This window comes from Rhinopithecus bieti, unplaced genomic scaffold (genome assembly GCF_001698545.2).
Source record: "Rhinopithecus bieti isolate Rb0 unplaced genomic scaffold, ASM169854v2 scaffold_2453, whole genome shotgun sequence".
NCBI classification, from domain to species: Eukaryota; Metazoa; Chordata; class Mammalia; order Primates; family Cercopithecidae; genus Rhinopithecus; species Rhinopithecus bieti.
Genome location: NW_016804447.1, coordinates 3,746,653 through 3,764,543, shown reverse-complemented (window position 1 = coordinate 3,764,543; position 17,891 = coordinate 3,746,653). Strand labels below are relative to the sequence as shown.

The following is a 17,891-nucleotide window of genomic DNA, read 5'->3' as shown; positions in this document are numbered from 1 at the left end:
TTTCTCTGTGACAACTAGACCCCGAATATTTACTCATTAAGTGATCATGCGTTGAGCATCTACTCTGCACCAGGTGCAGTGCTCTGTAATGCGATAAAAAAGCTAATGTCCTCACCTTCAAAAGACAGAAATAGACATGCAAATAAGTTGATGACAATGCAGGGTGACAAGTGCAATGTAAGGAACCTGTGCAAGCTAACCAGTTTGAATAGAGCATTGATTCTCAGAACCTGATCCCAGCAGAATCAGCCTTATCTGGGAACTTGTTAGAAAGGCAAATTCTCACTGCAATAAATAAATAAATAAATAAAATAAAATGACATGCATGTAAGGTAATGCATGTATCAATTAGCTTGATGTAGCCATTCCATAATGTGTACATATATTAAAACATTGTGTTGTACACCATAAATAGAGAAAATTTTTGTCTGTTTTAAACAAATAATATTTTTTTTAAAAAAAGGAAACAAAATAATGTGAATACTAATAGTAAAAACATCAGCAAGTCCCTTAAGAAACAAAAAACAAACAAAAGAAAACTTGGTATGCAACAAGATTAAAAAAAAAAAAAAAGTAGAAACAAAACAAAACAAAACAAAACAAAACCTAGAAAACAAAATAAGAAAGAAATACAATTTCTCAGGCCCCAGAGCTACTGAATTCTACACTCAGGGGGTGAACCCTGCAATCTCTGCCTTAACAAGCCCTCCAGCTGGTTCTGATGCCTGCTCAAGTCTGAAAACTGCTGGCCTGAAGCAGTGATTGTCAAACTCTGGTGCAGATTAGAATCACCTGGGGAGCACTTAAAACTCCCAGGGCTCAGGCCATATCCCAGACCAATTAAATAAAAATCACTGGGGGTAGATGAAGCGATGATGTCTGCACCAGTTTTTAAAAGTCAAATAAGATATTTCCAGGAAGACACAGTAAGAAGGCATTTCTGGCAGAGGGAAGAGTCCACAAAGTCACAGAAGCATGAAACAGCTCTGTATTTTGGAGGTAAAATCAACACTATTACTGAAGCATACAATTTCAAGGGGTGGTCAGGCGTGGCGGCTCAAGCCTGTAATCACAGCACTTTGAGGGGGGGCCAAGGCAGGCGGATCACTTGAGGTCAGGAGTTCGAGACCAGCCTGGCCAACATGGCGAAACTCCGTCTCCACTAAAAATACAAAAAACAATTAGCCAGGCGTGGTGGCGCATGCTTGTAATCCCAGCTACTCTGGAGGCTGAGGCAGGAGAATCGCTTGACCCCAGGCAGCGGAGGTTGTAGTGAGTGAGATTGCGCCACTGCACTTCAGCCTGGGCGACAGGGTGAGACTCCGTCTCATTAAAAAAAAAAAAAGTTTAAAGGGGACAGTAGACAGAGGTCAGTTCACAAGGAGCCTCCAGGCTGCTACTACGTGGAAGATGAATTGAATCTTACTTATAAATATATTTTGTCTGTTTTTTATTGGAAAACTGGCGTGGGTTCCATTTTGCTACCTACCCATCTTGCGTCCTGGTGTTGACTTTCCTATCAAAACCATTCCTCTAAGCTGAGGCTGTTTATAATTAAGATCCGTGATTATCTAGCACTCGACAAAACTCAGCCACTGCTGCTCCGAGCGGAAGGAGAGACAGACTTGGTAGCAGATAACTCAGAAAAGAGGATGTGAGACAAAGCAGAGGAGCTACAGAAAAGGAAATGGTTGCTTTAGCCTTTTATTCCAACCCCCCTCCCCCAGCTGAATCAGGGAGCGACTCTGGAATAAGTGCATCTGCCCTTTAAGAAATCAAAGCCAGACTCAGGAAGTGGGTGGGAAGCCTCCTAAAGAGCCTCAGCTGCCGCGTGCCTTCTGTCTGCTGTGGGCCCAGCAGCTGCACAGACCCCTCTTGTTGGGAGACAAGACAGGGCTCTTTCTCTCCCGTGACCTCAACCTCATCTCCAATGCTGGGGAAGAGAGACACTGAAATTCTTCCTGTGACTGAACACATGAGAATGTGACAGTTATTTGGGGTAACAGGTTTCCTGTGGGTCCTGTGTTCAACAAGGACTATTGCGTGAAGAGTATGCATTCGTTCCAGTGTCAGGGGAGAGGAAAAGAATGAGGAGGAGGTAGGCACGTTCCATTCTTTGATTTGCATAATACAAATATTTCCAGAGGGCAAAGATGGGCAGAAGCTTTAAGCCACAGCCATCTTCCATCTTGACAGAGGGAACCATGGTAGTTGAACAAAACGCCTAGCACCCTCTGCCCACCTCTCCTCCCTTCCACCTCCCCTTGAACATTTTTAGGTTTTCAAGTGTAATAAAGAAGTCTACTGTTCCAGTTTGATTCAAGGTCTGCTCTAACTGGGTGTTCACATTCATAGCCTGCTGACCAGATCGGAGGTAGTTTAATAAACAAAGCAACTATAAATCAGCTATGAAGATGGTGAACACCCTGGCCTGGACCAACTTTATGAGGTTCAAGTCTCTACTTTTGCTAACCCATGAAATGGGGAGAAATTGGGGATGCATATGTTTTGGACAGATGAGTCAGCAAGTTGAGCCTGAGATTGTGGTGAGCAGTTTAGGCACAACTTCAAGGCCAGCCTCATTTGAAACAGGAGGGAAGGGAGTTCTCTCCTGAGGGAATTTGTTAAGGAGCGCATCACTGGTTTCTGAATTGAGCTCTGTCGGCCATCTCAGCATCACCTCACGTCTGCACACATCATATCATGTGATACACTTGGGAGAAAGGGCCAGGTCAATTTCCTCCTGGTGGGTGATTTGGTTTTCCTCTTCAGCGAATGTTTAATGTTTCTCTTTTGGCTTGCATGTGGAAGCCTTACTCTATGCTAAGCTATGATAAGCACTTTACATGGCAATATGGTAACATAGTCCTGTAACCACGGGCTTTAGAATCACTCTGCCATGTTCAAATCTCAGCTTCAATCATGAAATATACCCAGGGAAGAAACCTGCATGCATACCCACTGAATCTAAAAGCTGAAAAAAGTCTCTATGCTACATGAAACAAAAACAAAAACAAAAAAATCTAAACTTTATCCCTTTGGACAAGTCACCTAATCCAGTCAAACCTGAGTTTTCTTAAATACTAAATAGGAATAGTAATAACAGTACAGGTACTTGTTGGATTGGGTAAATATGAGGGTTTATAAATTTATTCATATAACATCCTTACACATAGTATGTACCCAATAATGCTACATACTTTTACTATGAACCATCCTTTTCACAACCTTAGGAAGTATATGCTCCTCTCCCTATATGCAAAACAAAAGAGAAATTTAGAGACTTTAAGATCTGCTTCCATGTCACAGAACTTGTACATGGGAGATTCAAGTTTCAGACTCAATTCTTGGGATAGAGTCCATGCTATTAAACATTACACTAGACAGCCTCTACTGAACAATGACTTTTTATTACTTGACTGTTTAAATTCACATCTCCTCTCCTTCTCAAAATGAGTACCAATTTGTCCCATGCATAATTTATTCTCAAGCCTTAACGCTTGCTTTTCTGCCCTTGTTTGATTCCTTTTCTCAGTTTGCAATGTCACTGTTGGGTTTCTACATTGTACTTGCAACATTTTTGAGTACCGCCTGTTATAAACTAGTCATTTTGCTTCCACATATTCATTCTTAAAGAGAAGACTGTTTCTTAAGAAAAAAGAGAATAAAGGAGGAACAGATTCTCAGATGTAATCATCATGGTGTGCAATGAATACCTGGGCACTTGCAGGGCCATTGCACTTTCAAATATTCCTTTTCTTGTCTGCATAACAAGGACTCAGCCACACTCTCCTAAAGACAGCTGGCTATAGTAGTCTGGGTGAAAAGCCTGACCAGTAGATCTGTGCTCCATACTGAACAGTGAGAGAACAAAAATGGTATATTTCAAGTTTCAGATATATGTGTGTGCATATGCATATAAATTACATATATTCATATATTTATGTGTGTATATATACATTCATGTAATCATGTTGGAGTATTAGAGAAGATTTAGCTAAGCTCTTGTAGGCTGGACCCACAAACCACAACCATAAACTGAAAAAGAATTCAGCTACCTAACAAACTATTGAATTGAAATAACTGAAATGGAATCATTTTTCTGGGACTGTTTAGGTGTAGATAATTTGGAAAGTCAATTATTGAAAGTCAACTACTGCCATATGCTTCTGATATCAGACAGGTTCACTTTAGACCTATAGATCAAATAGGTCCTTCACAACTGTGGCAGGAATGGTTGTATAATATCCAGCAACGATGAATATAATGTATATGTGTAAATTTTTGTCAACTGATATGCTGTTTTGTTTGAGTTTCCACTTAACCACACTGCTGTGGTTTCTTGGGGGTAAGAGCTGTAATACACTCAGACTCCTTACACCCCCTCCAGAGGCATGGTATTTGGCATATGGTTTTTACTCAGTAAATGAAGAAGTATAATGAACTGAAATGCTTTCTCCCTGTTTCCTAAGATGCTATTTAACTAGTTAAAAGTTACAAGTTACAAAAGTCTTTTAAAAGCCTTTTAACTAGATAAAAAACACTTATTAACACCTTTTTATGTATAGGCCACTAGCATGTAAATGAAACTGGCGTAACAAGGTAAATGTGTATAAAATAAATGACAGAAAAGATAGAGTTCTGATGAGCTGTTTCAGTGATGCAGTAGATAGCAAATGATGATTTTGGAGTGTTTTTTGAATTCCCCAATTTAATAATTGATGTTATCAAGTATGTTCACAATGATTATTGTGTCCAAGATGTACCTTAGAAGAATGTAAAGAAGTGTTAGACAAAATATGGGTAACCTATCCCTGCCTTCAGGGAGCTTCTAGACTGATTGCACATAGGTCTGTATTTAAATAATTATCAAGCTACAGATCTTGTTTCTTGCCTGTGAACTGTAACCATATTCTAGAATCAGACATAGAATCACTTCCTGTGTTAGTCTTCACAAACAGAACTCTTATTGTCTGTACTGTGCTCTTTACTTTTTAACATTAGCCCTTCTAGGTTGCATCAAGAATTCAGGAAAATCACATAGGAGAAGGCCCAACATTTTCTGGGTTTTTAATGTGTAAACATACTTGATAACATCAGTTTTTAAACAGCTCCCCATTGATGCAAACTCAGCTACTTACTTACCCTTTCTCTAGCTGCTCTGCAGGACTCCATATTTTATGCATGGGGGCAGTGATCACAAAGTTAGAAGGTACCAGGAATGGCATGCCCATTTACAGATGTACAATAGCCATTCAGCAATCACAGGTATATCACAGTGATCATTTCTGGAGGATAAACTGGGGAAATTGAAAATTCTACATTAGGGATCTAAAATACTCCAAAATCATCACTTGCTATCTACTGCATCACTGCAATAGCTCATCAGAAATCGATCTCTTCTGTGATTTATTTTATATATATTTACCTTGCTGTGCCAGTTTCATTTACATGCTAGTGACCTATACATAAAAAGGTATAGTGCCTGTACCTAATAAATTTTATGACTGACTAAATTATTTGAAGACTACAGATATGCTACATCCACTTCTAACCCTTCTGAAGGAACAACTGTTAGGTTCTGAAACTATATACACTATTTGCGTTAAGAGACTACGGTATAGGAAGTCCTGAAATGTACCACAGAGTATGAATAAGTTGTGAATTATATATTATGCTGAAGCTTAATGGGTACTGTAGCTGAGGGCAAGATATCTCATAACTAATTATATTCATTTTGCATTTAGTAGTACATTTGAAATACAGATATTAAAAATGTGTAAGTTGAACTTTTGTTAAAATTACTCTCCCTAAGAGTTAAAATTACTCTCTTGCTATACTTTAGGCTACATTTTCAGGCTGCCAAAACACTTCATTTGATTTAAGAAAAAGTCTGTCCAACTGTTGTCAAGGATCATGTAACAACCAGTTGTATTTTTTTTTTTTTCAGCCTTGTAACTGTACATTTTGTGTTTTGGTGACCCAGGCTCAGGCTACTTGAGAGAGATAGAATTAAAAGAGTTGATTTAAATAGGGAATGAAAAGGAGAATATGCATTCATACAGAGCTTTGGTATTTGGAGCCCTTTCACATACATTATCTCATTTAATCCTCCCAGATGCTCTACAGATAGAGGTACTATGATTATCCCTGATTTTCAGATGAGATTTTATTTGAAGAGAAGAAGTAATGGAGACTAGGATTCAAACATAGGTGTTCCGACTCCAAATCCTGGTATTTTTCTAGGATTCCAAAATCTTGAAAAAAGGAACGTATTTCTAAAATCCAGTATGTGCTGGGACAAATCTTTGTCAGACTACATTTGCAATCTGATTGTTGATATCATAATGCCACTGTAGGTTTTTTTTTTTTTCTTAATGTGTCATGTGTATAAACCAGAATTCTAAGTCTGAGGTTCTCTAAAGGAACCTCACGTGTTTCAGATATCAATAGGAATTAGATTCAAATGTCAATATTTGAATCTAAGGCATCAGGGAAACAGTATGGTATTTATTAGTAGCCTCAGAGTCTTCTTTCTAAGGCTAGAAGTAAGAAGTATCTTTAGTTCTGGACTTGATCTGCAATTTATCTTACAATGGGTCAACAGGGACAACCAGTTGTTGTGGACAAAGCAATGGAATTGCGACTTTAGTGAAGTTTGAAATACTTTTTCAATAGGAAGTGACTTAAGTTCACATAAGCCAATATTCAAATGGCATCTAAAATGTGCAGGACACTGTGGAGATGTTAAATGGAAGTGGGGAGGGACATACATCTTCTTTTGCACAGAACAATCCTGATTTATGCCAGTTGCCCTGTCTGCCTAGAGCCACTGACGTCTTCATCCTCAAAAATTACATGGTCAGCCTAGAAAGACTCTGTCAAGTCTCAAGGAGATTGTATTATAATGTAATGGGGTCCAGTAGAAGAGGGATATAAGAAAAGCATGCCTATACATATAAAACAGGGCAGACGTTTCCAAGTGTTATATTTTAAAATAACATAAAGCAGGCTAGGTGCAGGGGCTCACATCTGTAATCCCAGCACTTTGAGACACTGAGGTGGGCGGATCTCTGGAGGTCCAGAAATCAAGACCAGCCTGGGCAACGTGGCAAAACCCCGTCTCTACCAAAAATACAAAAATGAGCCAGGTGTGGTGGTGCACACCTGTAGTCTCGGGTACTCTGGGGACTAAGAGAGAAGGATTGCTTGAGCCTGGGAGATGGAGGTTGCAGTGAGCTGCAACTAACCACTGTACTGTAGCCTGGGTGACAAAGCAAGACCCTGTCTCAAAAAAATAAAAAATAAAAAAAAAGACATAAACAAATGATTTGGAAATTTAGATAGAAAGATATATTTAGTAGGAGTTAATGAAGAAGGAAAATATCATCCTATGTCATTTTCAACAGTAATGATGAAAGTTATAAAAAATGCTGGGATATATATAAAATGTATACTAGCACAGAGAACTCATGTTTCACATGTCACTATCCTTGTTACAAGAGAATTGTAACTTGATCTACCACTCTGGGCAGAATATCTGATTAAAGATAAAGTTACCTTTAACAACATTTGGAGCGACTGTTTGAATTGAGGCCTTAGGAAAAGATAAACCCCTCTTACCAGCGTCAGGGGTGCTATGTCCAAGACAAGTCCCTAATATTCCCTTTGTTAGTGTCCGGTTTAGAAATAGTCATGAGGTCAATTCTGGCCAACGAAATATCAAAGGAAGTCATCTTGGAGAGTTCCAGAAAAGTTTTTCCCAAGAAAGAGACACAGGGAGAGAAGGTACCAACTTTTCTTCTGCCTGATAAAATGTCTTTATGTCATAGCTGAAATGGTGACATGTATGAATCTGAGGATATAGACAAAACACAGAGAGGAGCAGAGGGAGGGGAATCGGAGACATGGAAACTTTATGGAAGAGCACTAACTGCAGAGAATTTATAGTGTCTTGATTATAAGTCTATTTTTCTATCTGATTCTGTCCCTGTTTCCTTTTGCAGAGTCCCATGTGGATGTCGGTGTGATGATTAGGATGCCTGATGCTTCTGAAACAAGAATACACTTTACAAAAATGCCCAGTCGAAAACACTTTTTACTTTCTATCTTGTGCTAAGAGTGCCTTTTTGGATCCCACGGCTTCATAATGGTAAGAACATAAATTTTAAGCTGGTTTCTACTGTGAACAGTCTTTATCTGATTATTTAAATCCTTCTACCTTGTGGTTACTTCCTATATTGAACTCTTAAATCTCCCACTAGTAGGAACCAGTTCACATCTTCCACCTATTTTATGGCTGTTGTAAGAGGAATTGTTTGTTGCTTTGCTAAGCTACTTCTTTTTAAGAGTCTGATGTCCGTTGGCATGTGAATTACACTAGACCCTGTGGGTGATCAGAGAAAAGCAGTAAATAATGTCCTTTGACCTTAATAGAGTTGCCACACATATTTTGCTCAGACAGTTCAAGTTTGTGGGAGGTGTGCCAATGTAATTATTAATAACATCTCTTTTTATTCTCAAAAGTGTTCCAATTTGGATAATAAATTACATGGTTCCCTAGACCTTAGAGGCCTTAAATTCAGTTAGGGAGATGGGAGACCCAAACAGAAAAAGGCAACTAACCCAACAAAGAAATGTGTGATGAATACCAAATACATGCTCTGTGCTATCAGTGAATGGAGTCATATTTTAGGAGAGACTGCTAAGGCCTTCAGCGATCTGGCAAACTACCTGGAGATGAGACAAGATGGCTCTTGAAGAACATGTAGAGTTGAAGCCAGCAGTGAAGAAAGGAGATCATGTAATCAACCTTTCACATGAGAGACTGCTAAAATCAAAGTAAAGCATAATTTTTCAACCTGAATAAGTATTGGCAAAAATGATTTCCTCCCCTCTTCTGAGCAAGCTGATACTACAGGCAAACCAGCTGGCAGCTTGAGCAGAAAGCTCATTTTGGCCCATTTAAATACATGGGTGTTTTCCAAATGTTCAATCTGGCCCCCCACCACATTAATGAGCCATTTGCCTTGCTGACATAATCACTACCCCGTGGCCATGAAGGGGACGAAAGAAATGAGAGCTGGATGGGCTGAAACCTGTGCCCAGTAGAGGACCTCCCAGAGGGCAGCCCGGGCTTTAGTGACAGCTCCAAGATGTGGCGCTGCACACACCACCCACTTCCTGTTTGGCTGCATTTTAACCCTGCTCTTGGTCCAAGTGGGTACAGGCACACTGTGAGAAGGAACTGTTGAATGAAAACATGCTTAAATATACTAACTCCATTTCAAAAGCATTTTCAAAATATACTAACTTCATTTCAAAAGGGTGTCCATGGACTATAACTTATTATTCAAAATGTTCATAATGAACAGAGTTGTTTAACACTTTTAAATCTAACCCGTGAATGTCACCGCCACTTTGCCTTCTTTGAGCATCACACCATTGAGTTAATGGTATGATGAGCCTTCTTGTCCCAGAGTTTGATTACATCAAGTTTTTAGGTTTTTTTCTTTAAAGATTAGAACCTTTTATGCAAACAAAATCTTAGAAATAATGCTAATTTGTAAGTGATAAAGCATGCTAGTTACCAACTCAATGTTTCCTCTCCCCTTCTTTCTTATTAACCAATCCCCAACTTTTATTTGGGACAGCAGTATGGTCAACTTAAAGCAATAAAAGCTAGATTCCCCACTTTTCTTTTATATCTGTAGTTATATTACAAAGACCTAGCCAAAAGAAGATACAATATGAGATGTCCAGAACAGTTCTTCTGAGAGGTCTAAATCAAATAGCATGCACCTTTTTGCCCTTTCCCTTTCGCTCCTGGCTGCGTGAATTGTCAACATGAATGGCCGTAGCTCTGGCAGCCTTCTTGAAAACATGAAGATAGGGCTGGACTCTAAAGATATAGGAACAGAACACCAAAAGGAACGTGGGTATCTAATAATTTAGTGGAACTATCATACCAGAGCTTGCATGGCCTACTTCTGGACTTGGTTATGTAGGAAAAAAAATTGTCTCAATTTCTCATGTTATGTATTTGAAGATTTCTATGTTAGCACAAAAAGTAATTTTTACTGTTGATAAACCGATAAATGTCAATCTGTTGAATGTGAAAACTGACAAATAGGAAACTTCTCTGGTTGAAGTAAAGGTCAATGGAGGCCAGATTTCCATCTACCATAGTATTTGAATTATAACACATTTATAAAGCAGTTTTGGATTAATATGGTAATTCTAGAGGTACTAATAATTAAATGCAGGACCATCTGTAAACTATTTAATCTTATTAGAGTCATGACCCTTCACATTGACTGTAAAATGTTATATAAGGTGAAATAGAAGAAACTGTAATTTCTTTCTCTATTATTTCAGAACAAGTGCTAGTAAATCTGGAGTGGTCTAATCCAGACCTTAATCAGCATTGAATAATATGCCTTTTTCTCAGTTTAAGTGGAAAAGACTGGTGCAAAATATAAAAAGGTTTTTTTGAGTATCTACTAATTGCTTGGCATTTTATCTGTATTATACCATTTAACCATCACTACAAATCTATAACAGAGAGAGACCCTATATGTTGCCCATCTCCAGCAGGCCTCCAAACCTATATGTTGACCAACTCAAGGAGACACTGTTCACATTGAATACAGTAAGAGTGTCCTCTGGAGCAGTGCAATGTAGCACCTCTTAAATTAGAGGACATAACCTGTTTATATCGTCCTGTCTTCCTTTCTTTACAGAAACAGCCAGCCTCAATTCTATAGCAATTCTTATCATTCACAGAGCTGGATGGGCCTGACTGTTCCCTTTACCCAAGGCCTCAGCATGGTCATTTTGAAATGGGAATAGTCACCTTATTCCCCTCATGGGGCATGCGACAGGGGCATGGCTTCTTCAGTGCCCATCTGCTTAAACCCTTAGTGGGTACATGCAGACAGGCAGGTCCTAGGGAGCATTTTTGGGCTCCAACCCCACAGCAGCGTCTCGGGTTGAGTGTTTACAGTTCCTGAAGACCCAGTGGGCATGGGTTACAGGGTACTCTTCAGCTTTGCCATCTGTAGGCGGCTTATGTTAATCAGCTCAATTAGATCCTCTGCCTTATCGGAAGGACAGAGGTTTTCTGTATCCCAGGTTCTTGCCCTAGTGTACCAGAAAAATCGGATCACATGTGGGCTTGGAGGTTGAGCATAAGATTTTATTCGGTGATGAAGGTAGCTCCAAGTACGATAAATGGGATGCCAGAAGGGGGATGGAGTGGGAAGGTGGTGTTCCCCTGGAGTTAGACTGCCCAGGGGCTGGAGTCTCCTCCAGCTGCCTGCAGCCATATTCTCCTCGGCGTATGCATCATTCCACCATCACTGGCCTGCTGGTGTCTGCTGATGTGTTCTTCTGCCCCTCTCGACATCCAACCACTTGTGTGTGTGTCCGCTCGGGTCTTGGGTTTTTATGGGCACAGGATGGGGGACGTGGCTGGCCAAAAGACAACTTTTTGAGTATGAAAACAGAAATGCCTGTCCTCATTTAGGTCCGTGGGCACAGGCCCAAGGGTGGAGCCCTCGCCAGGGACCCCGCCCTTCTTTACCCAGCACTTCCCTGCCCCCTCTCATATCAATTTGATCCAGGCTTGGCTTATCTGACCACTCATATCCTAGCCACAGTTGATTCAGTGATGTTCCTGACTAAAGACAGATCAATGACAGTACCCCCTGGGATGCCGCTAGAGTTAAGGGAAAGCTCTTTTGTTCCTCTTGGATCCTGAGTTGTAAAGAGCATATGATCCTGCAACTGCTAGTGGCCATCTGACTATTATGCATCAAGAGTTTGCCTGAAAATGGAGCTATAACATTAATTGAGCAACTGGATCCAGTCATGTTGAAGACTCCTTCAGTTACATGAGTCTATTAACATTTTGTTCTTTAAAAAAGGTAGTTTGATTCTATTTCTACCATTTGCTATCAAGGAGTTTCAACTAATGCAGGTAGCTATTACCACCTCCATGAGGCTCTGAGAAATTAAGTCACTTGGCTAAGCTGGTCAGTAATTGATGAAACGGGATTCTAAAGTAGGGTAGTCTGGTACCCACATCCATCTTCTTTTCATTACACTATGCTGCCTCCCAAAACCAATGAAAATAAATTGATGGAAATCATGATTTATCATTAGGCTTTCTAAAATATAATATTCCTACAAACAGTTTCCCCATCCCAAATTTCATGCTAATTCCAACTGGTAAATTTATGAAGCAAAGTCATTGCTCTTTGTTAGAAAAATGTTTTCATATTTACAAAACTTTAAAGAATATTTCAATGAGGCTTGTCATTCTTTCTTGAATACCTACTATACAGGGATTGGGATTAATTGTTAACAAAGAAATTTAATAAAGAAACAAATGAAAATAGCAGTCTATACAGAGCATAGCACATTTTTAAGTCACTCTGTTCCAGAATGGGAGGTAGTAACACCATAAGACCAACATCAATAAAATGCCATGACAGAAAGGGGTGGTGGCACACCAGAAATAGGGGTAGTATTTCTAGGCAAGAGAAATCATATTGATTCTCTTGAGGACTGAACGTGAGGCAATGTGAACAGGAAGTTCTAGGGCAGTGCTGTTGAATAAAACTTTCTACAGTAATGAAAATGGTCTGCCAGGTGCAGTGGCTCATGCCTGTAATCCCAGCACTTTGGGAGGCTGAGATGGGCAGATTGTTTGAGTCCGGCAGTTTCGGGAACAGCCTGGCCAACATGGTGAAACTTTGTCTTTACTAAAAATACAAAAATTAGCCAGGCATGGTGGCACATGCCTATGTTCCCAGCTACTCAGGAGGCTAAGGCTGGAGAATCAGTTGATCCTAGGATGCAGAAGTTACAGTGAGCCAAGATTGTACCACTGCACTCCAGCCTAGGCAACAGAGGGAGGCTCTGTTTAAAAAAAAAAAAAGTGTTCTATATCTTCTCTGTCTAGAAGGGGATCTTATCTTTCCGGTAGCTACATCTGGCTAGTATCTACCATACTAGTGAGTTCATGAGGTAGCTACTGGGCACCTGAAATGTAGCTAATTCTACTGAGAAACTGTATGACTAATATCTACCATATTGGCCAGTGCAGTTCTAGACAAATAGGCAAATAATACAAGAAAATATACAAGATGGGAAGAATGGAAAGCACGGGGTTTATGTAAAAGATAAAGTAAGTTGTCTACTTCAGCTGGAATTGGGCTTATAAGGCAGTCAAATGAGAAATAATATTTGGTACAGTTGAGTGGATCCAGATTATGAAAGACTTTGACCATTGCTTTGGGACAATCGGAGCTTATAATGTCTCCTGCGCTAAGAAGTGTTATGTTCAATCCTATGCTATGGGAAGATTAAACAGGCAGGGGTAGCTATGAAGAACCAGAAAGGTTACAGAAGTAGAGATGCTACGTATGAGACCACAGTAAGAGTCCAGACAAGTTAATGAAAACCTGAATTAAGACAGTAACAAAGGAAATGTAGGGAAAAGACAGATATGAAACATATCTTAAAAGTAGAAACAAGAAAGTTAAGAACTAATTGGAAGAGTTGGAAAGCAAAGAAGAGAAATGCACTTTGGAGAACAAAAGGTGAAAGAGAAATTATAAGACAAATAGATTTGGTAGTACAGCCATCTGATTTAGAAAGATATTCTGATTTTTGTTTTAGATCTTTTAGGCTTAAGGTGCTAATGTTAGAAATATAACTATACGATTAAAGAGAAATGTTAGAAAATGTGGTAGAAATTTAAGGACAATCCGCATATAAATTAGGGGTCAACAAACTATAGCCCTCAGGTCAAATCCAGCCAACTGCCCGTTTTCTAAATAAAGTTTTACTGGAACACAGCTTCTCTAATTTGCTTATATATTATCTATAGCTGTTTTCTAGTATAAAATGAAGAGCTGAGTAAATGCAACAAACTGTTAGGCACACGAAGCTGAAATTACTTACTATCTAGTACAGAACATATTTGTTGCCTCTGATATACACAATAGAAATCACCAGAACACATGAGATCCTAATAATTTTAATATAAGAAATTTTAGTATTCTTGTTGCAACTTCACATGGCAGGAGGGTTGAGGGGTGCTCTCTGGGATCTCTTTTATAAGGTCACTAATCCCATCATGAGGTCTCCATTCCCATGACCTAATCACCTCCCAAGGACCCTACCTTCAAACACCATCACATTGAGGGTTAGGATTCAACATATGAATTTGAAGGGACACAAACATTCAGTTTACAGCAAGTATAATTTAAAAAATGAAAGAAGGAAAGAAGGGAGGGAGAGAGAGAGAAAAAAAGAAATACAGGAAGAAACAAAGAAAAGATGGATGAAATAAGCATGAACTTTGAGGTCAAACAGATTTAGTTTTAAAACGTTCTCCTACCACTAAAATATGTGTGAACTTGAACATGTTATTTAACCTTTCCAATGTCAACTTTTTTACAACTAAACTGTAAATATCAACTATTCTGTAAGTTTGTTCTAAGCACAGTTTTTTCAAATAAAATACTATATCCAGTTAAATTTAAATTTCATAAAAAGAAGAATTTTTAGTATAATTATGCCCCATGTATATTTGTCATTTATCTGAAATTCCAGTTTAACTGAGCATGGTAGGCTCAATAATAGCCCCAAATATGTCTGTGTCTAATCCCCAGAACCTATAAATGTTACTTTACATGGCCAAATGGACTTGTAGAAATGATTAAGCTAAGGATCTTGCAATGGGGATATTATTCGAAATTGTCTGGTGGGCCCAAATGTGTCTTTATGAGATGGAAGTTGCAGGAGGAGTCATAGAAGATGATGTGATGATAGAAGCAGAGATTACAATGATACTCTTTGAAGATGGGGCAAGGGGCCATAAGCCAAAGAATGCAGGTGGTCCCTAGAAGCTGGAAAAGCCAAGGAGATGAATTCTCCTCTCAGCACCTCCTAAAAAAACCAGCATTGCAAATACCTCCCCTTGAGTCCAGTGAAACTGATTTTGGACTTCTGACCTCCAGAACTGTAAGAGAATAAAGTGTGTTGTGCTTAAGCCACTAAATTTGTGGAAATTTGTTATGGCAGCAATAGAAAACAATTATACTGAGACCTCCTGTATTCTTATTAGCTAAATCTGGCAACCTCGCTAATGATTAAATGCAGTAGGCTAGCACGAACTTCCCCTTAAACATGGCAGAGTGAACATGTTCATTTATCTTTGCTCCCTCCCAAACCCTCACCACAGTTAAATTAAAAGAATAAATAATCTATAAATCCATAACAAAGGGGGGAAATGAGAAAAAAACAAATTATAGCTGCCAATCTAATTTTAGAAACTGGAAGGGTAATAACTGATTTAAACTGTGACCATGATACTGATTAAAATAGGGAAAGAGCTGAAACTTTAGAAAATAGATGATAAACCTAACAAGGAGTAGTTAATTCATATTGCAAAACTTGGAGAGGCTCAGACATTAGAAGCATTAGGTACTACAGCAGGCAATACTGGAAGCTTGTTGAAAATCTGCTTAAGAACCAATCAGTTACCAAATCCTTTCCTTTACCCCTAAACTTCAAGTGACTATTCCTTACTCACTCTGCAAGAGGTACAATGCTCATTTTCCGAATACCTTATAAGAGACTCCGGAGTCAGAGAGATGAGGCACAGGAGGGTAAATGTGATGTCTTCCCGTAAAATGGTGCAAGAATGAAGCATTACATAAAGGTTGGTACATGGAAGAGTAAAAATGAACCTCCTTCTTTGAGAGTATTTCAAGATGCTAGACATGAAGATTATACTGCTTAGGTGGGAAATTAGAGCATCCTATCCAAGAAAAAGTATCTATAGATATTGAAAATTTGGTTTCCCAGAGCAAAATACTGGATCCCTGCCAGATTAGCCTGCTGTAAAATTGACAGGTTAAAATCCTCTTTCACACACAGAGTATGTCCAGGTAGCTATTTAGTCCCTCACAGATTCAGAGAGACAACAGATACCTCCAGAAGTTTGAGAGAGAAACATAAGGAACCAAACCAAATAAACAGAGAAAAAGGAAATCATAGAATACAGAAATAGTGCAGAAAGTAGAAAAAAATCTTTACAACGTCATAATTAATGTCCTCAGAGAGAGAAAGAATGCTTTATAAAAATGCAATCATCAAAACAGGAATGAACATAGGAAATTTAAAATATGCTAGTTGAACTAAAACATTCAATTAAACATTTGCAAAATAAAATCGAGAAGATCTCCCAGAAAGTAAAACAGTATAAGCATATGAAAACGTTAGGAAAGAAAAGAAAATCTGAGGATCAGTCCAAGAATATCCATGAGTTATGACAAGGATGAATCCTAGAGGGACCAGAAAAAACAGAGGGAAGGAATTTATCAAATAATTTTTAAAATGATGATCATGAGGCCTTACATAAAAGAACAAACAAAAACAAGATATGCACCAAGCATATTATCATGACCATCTGGATCACCACAGCCAAAGATAAGATTCTAAAGGTATCCAGAGAGAAAAAAACAGGTCACATTAACTAGGTTGACCATCCGTCATGGTTTGCCTGGGATGATCCCCATATATACTTGTTCTAGAATCATATTTGCCTTTTTATTTGTCTAGTATTTATCAGCTCTTATCAGCATGGTAGGCTCAATGATAGCCCCAGATACGTCTGTGTCTAATCAAATTACGATTATTAATTGCATTAAAATCATCCATGATGGTTTTATAGGCCTCTGTTTTGTAGTTGCAGCTGCTGCTGAAAGTTTCATCTAAAGCACATGAGATGCATTTGTAATAAGCAGTATACTCACTTTAATACATGGTTAAACCTGAACGACCATCAGCAATTAACCCATCTTTCTCTTCCTTGCCCTTTCTTTTTTAAATTTTGTCTTTAATTTTTTTTTTTGAGACAAGGTCTTAATCTGTTGCCCAAGCTGGAGTGCAGTGGTATGATCGTAGCTGTCTGTAACCTCAAACTCCGGGGCTAAAGCCATCCTCCCGCCTCAACCTCCTGAGTAGCTAAGACTACAGGTATGCATCACCATGCCTGCTTTATTTTATTTATTTATTTATTCATTCATTCATTCATTCATTCATTCATTCATTCAGTAGAGACGAGGTCTCTCTATGTTGCCAGGCTGGTCTTAAACTCCTGACCTCAAGTGATCCTGCTGCCTTTACCCTTTTTGACGCAATATAACCATTTTTTTCCTTCAGAGGACAGCATTTCTTGCTGACAAGAAAAGGAAATGCATTCTGACAGTCACATTTTTTAGTCAGAGGTAATATTGAATGCCAGGGCTCTGCTAGCCACCGTGTACCACCTAGTTGTTCTGTTTCTGCAAGATGCGTGAAGTCCCCAGAAAGTAAGGCAGTGGGAATGTGCAAAATATAGGTTAAGGGTAGGCCAAATATGTGTGGGCAATAGAGTCTGCACTTATGTGGAGAGCACATAAAGAATGGTCTTAATACATTTTCTACAGTGGTTTTGTCATTTAGTTTATTTCAGAAATCTAAAACTATTTATCTTGTTGTTAGATAATATGTTTTTATTTTATTTTGCAATAAGCTCTTTTAGCCCTAGACAACTAAACTAAGAAAAGTTTATGTTTAATTAAAAATGATGTGCTTAATTTCCATTTTTCAGAAAACTTGAGAGGATGAATAGCTAACTTGCATAAAATGTTTGTCAACATTTCCCATCTGTATTAGCACTGTCACCAGAATGTTGTGTATAAACCATTTTGAAACACGGTGGCTTTGCAAACAGGCATTTATATTTATCCTCAAGAGTCTGCAGATTGAGATTTGGCCGACTGAGAAAGGAATCAGCCAGGTTATTTATTTATTTTATTTATTTATTTATT

At 38.7% G+C, this 17,891-nt stretch overlaps 1 long non-coding RNA gene across 1 annotated transcript in view; it reads left to right on the top strand.

Moving 5' to 3' along the window:
* Positions 1–1,830: 1,830 nt before the first annotated feature.
* Positions 1,831–17,891, top strand: part of LOC108527203 (uncharacterized) — a 28,654-nt gene continuing 12,593 nt past the window's right edge. The window contains exons 1-2 of the long non-coding RNA XR_001884734.1: positions 1,831–2,098; positions 8,007–8,152. This is a non-coding gene — a long non-coding RNA (uncharacterized LOC108527203). The remainder of the gene's footprint in view (positions 2,099–8,006; positions 8,153–17,891) is intronic.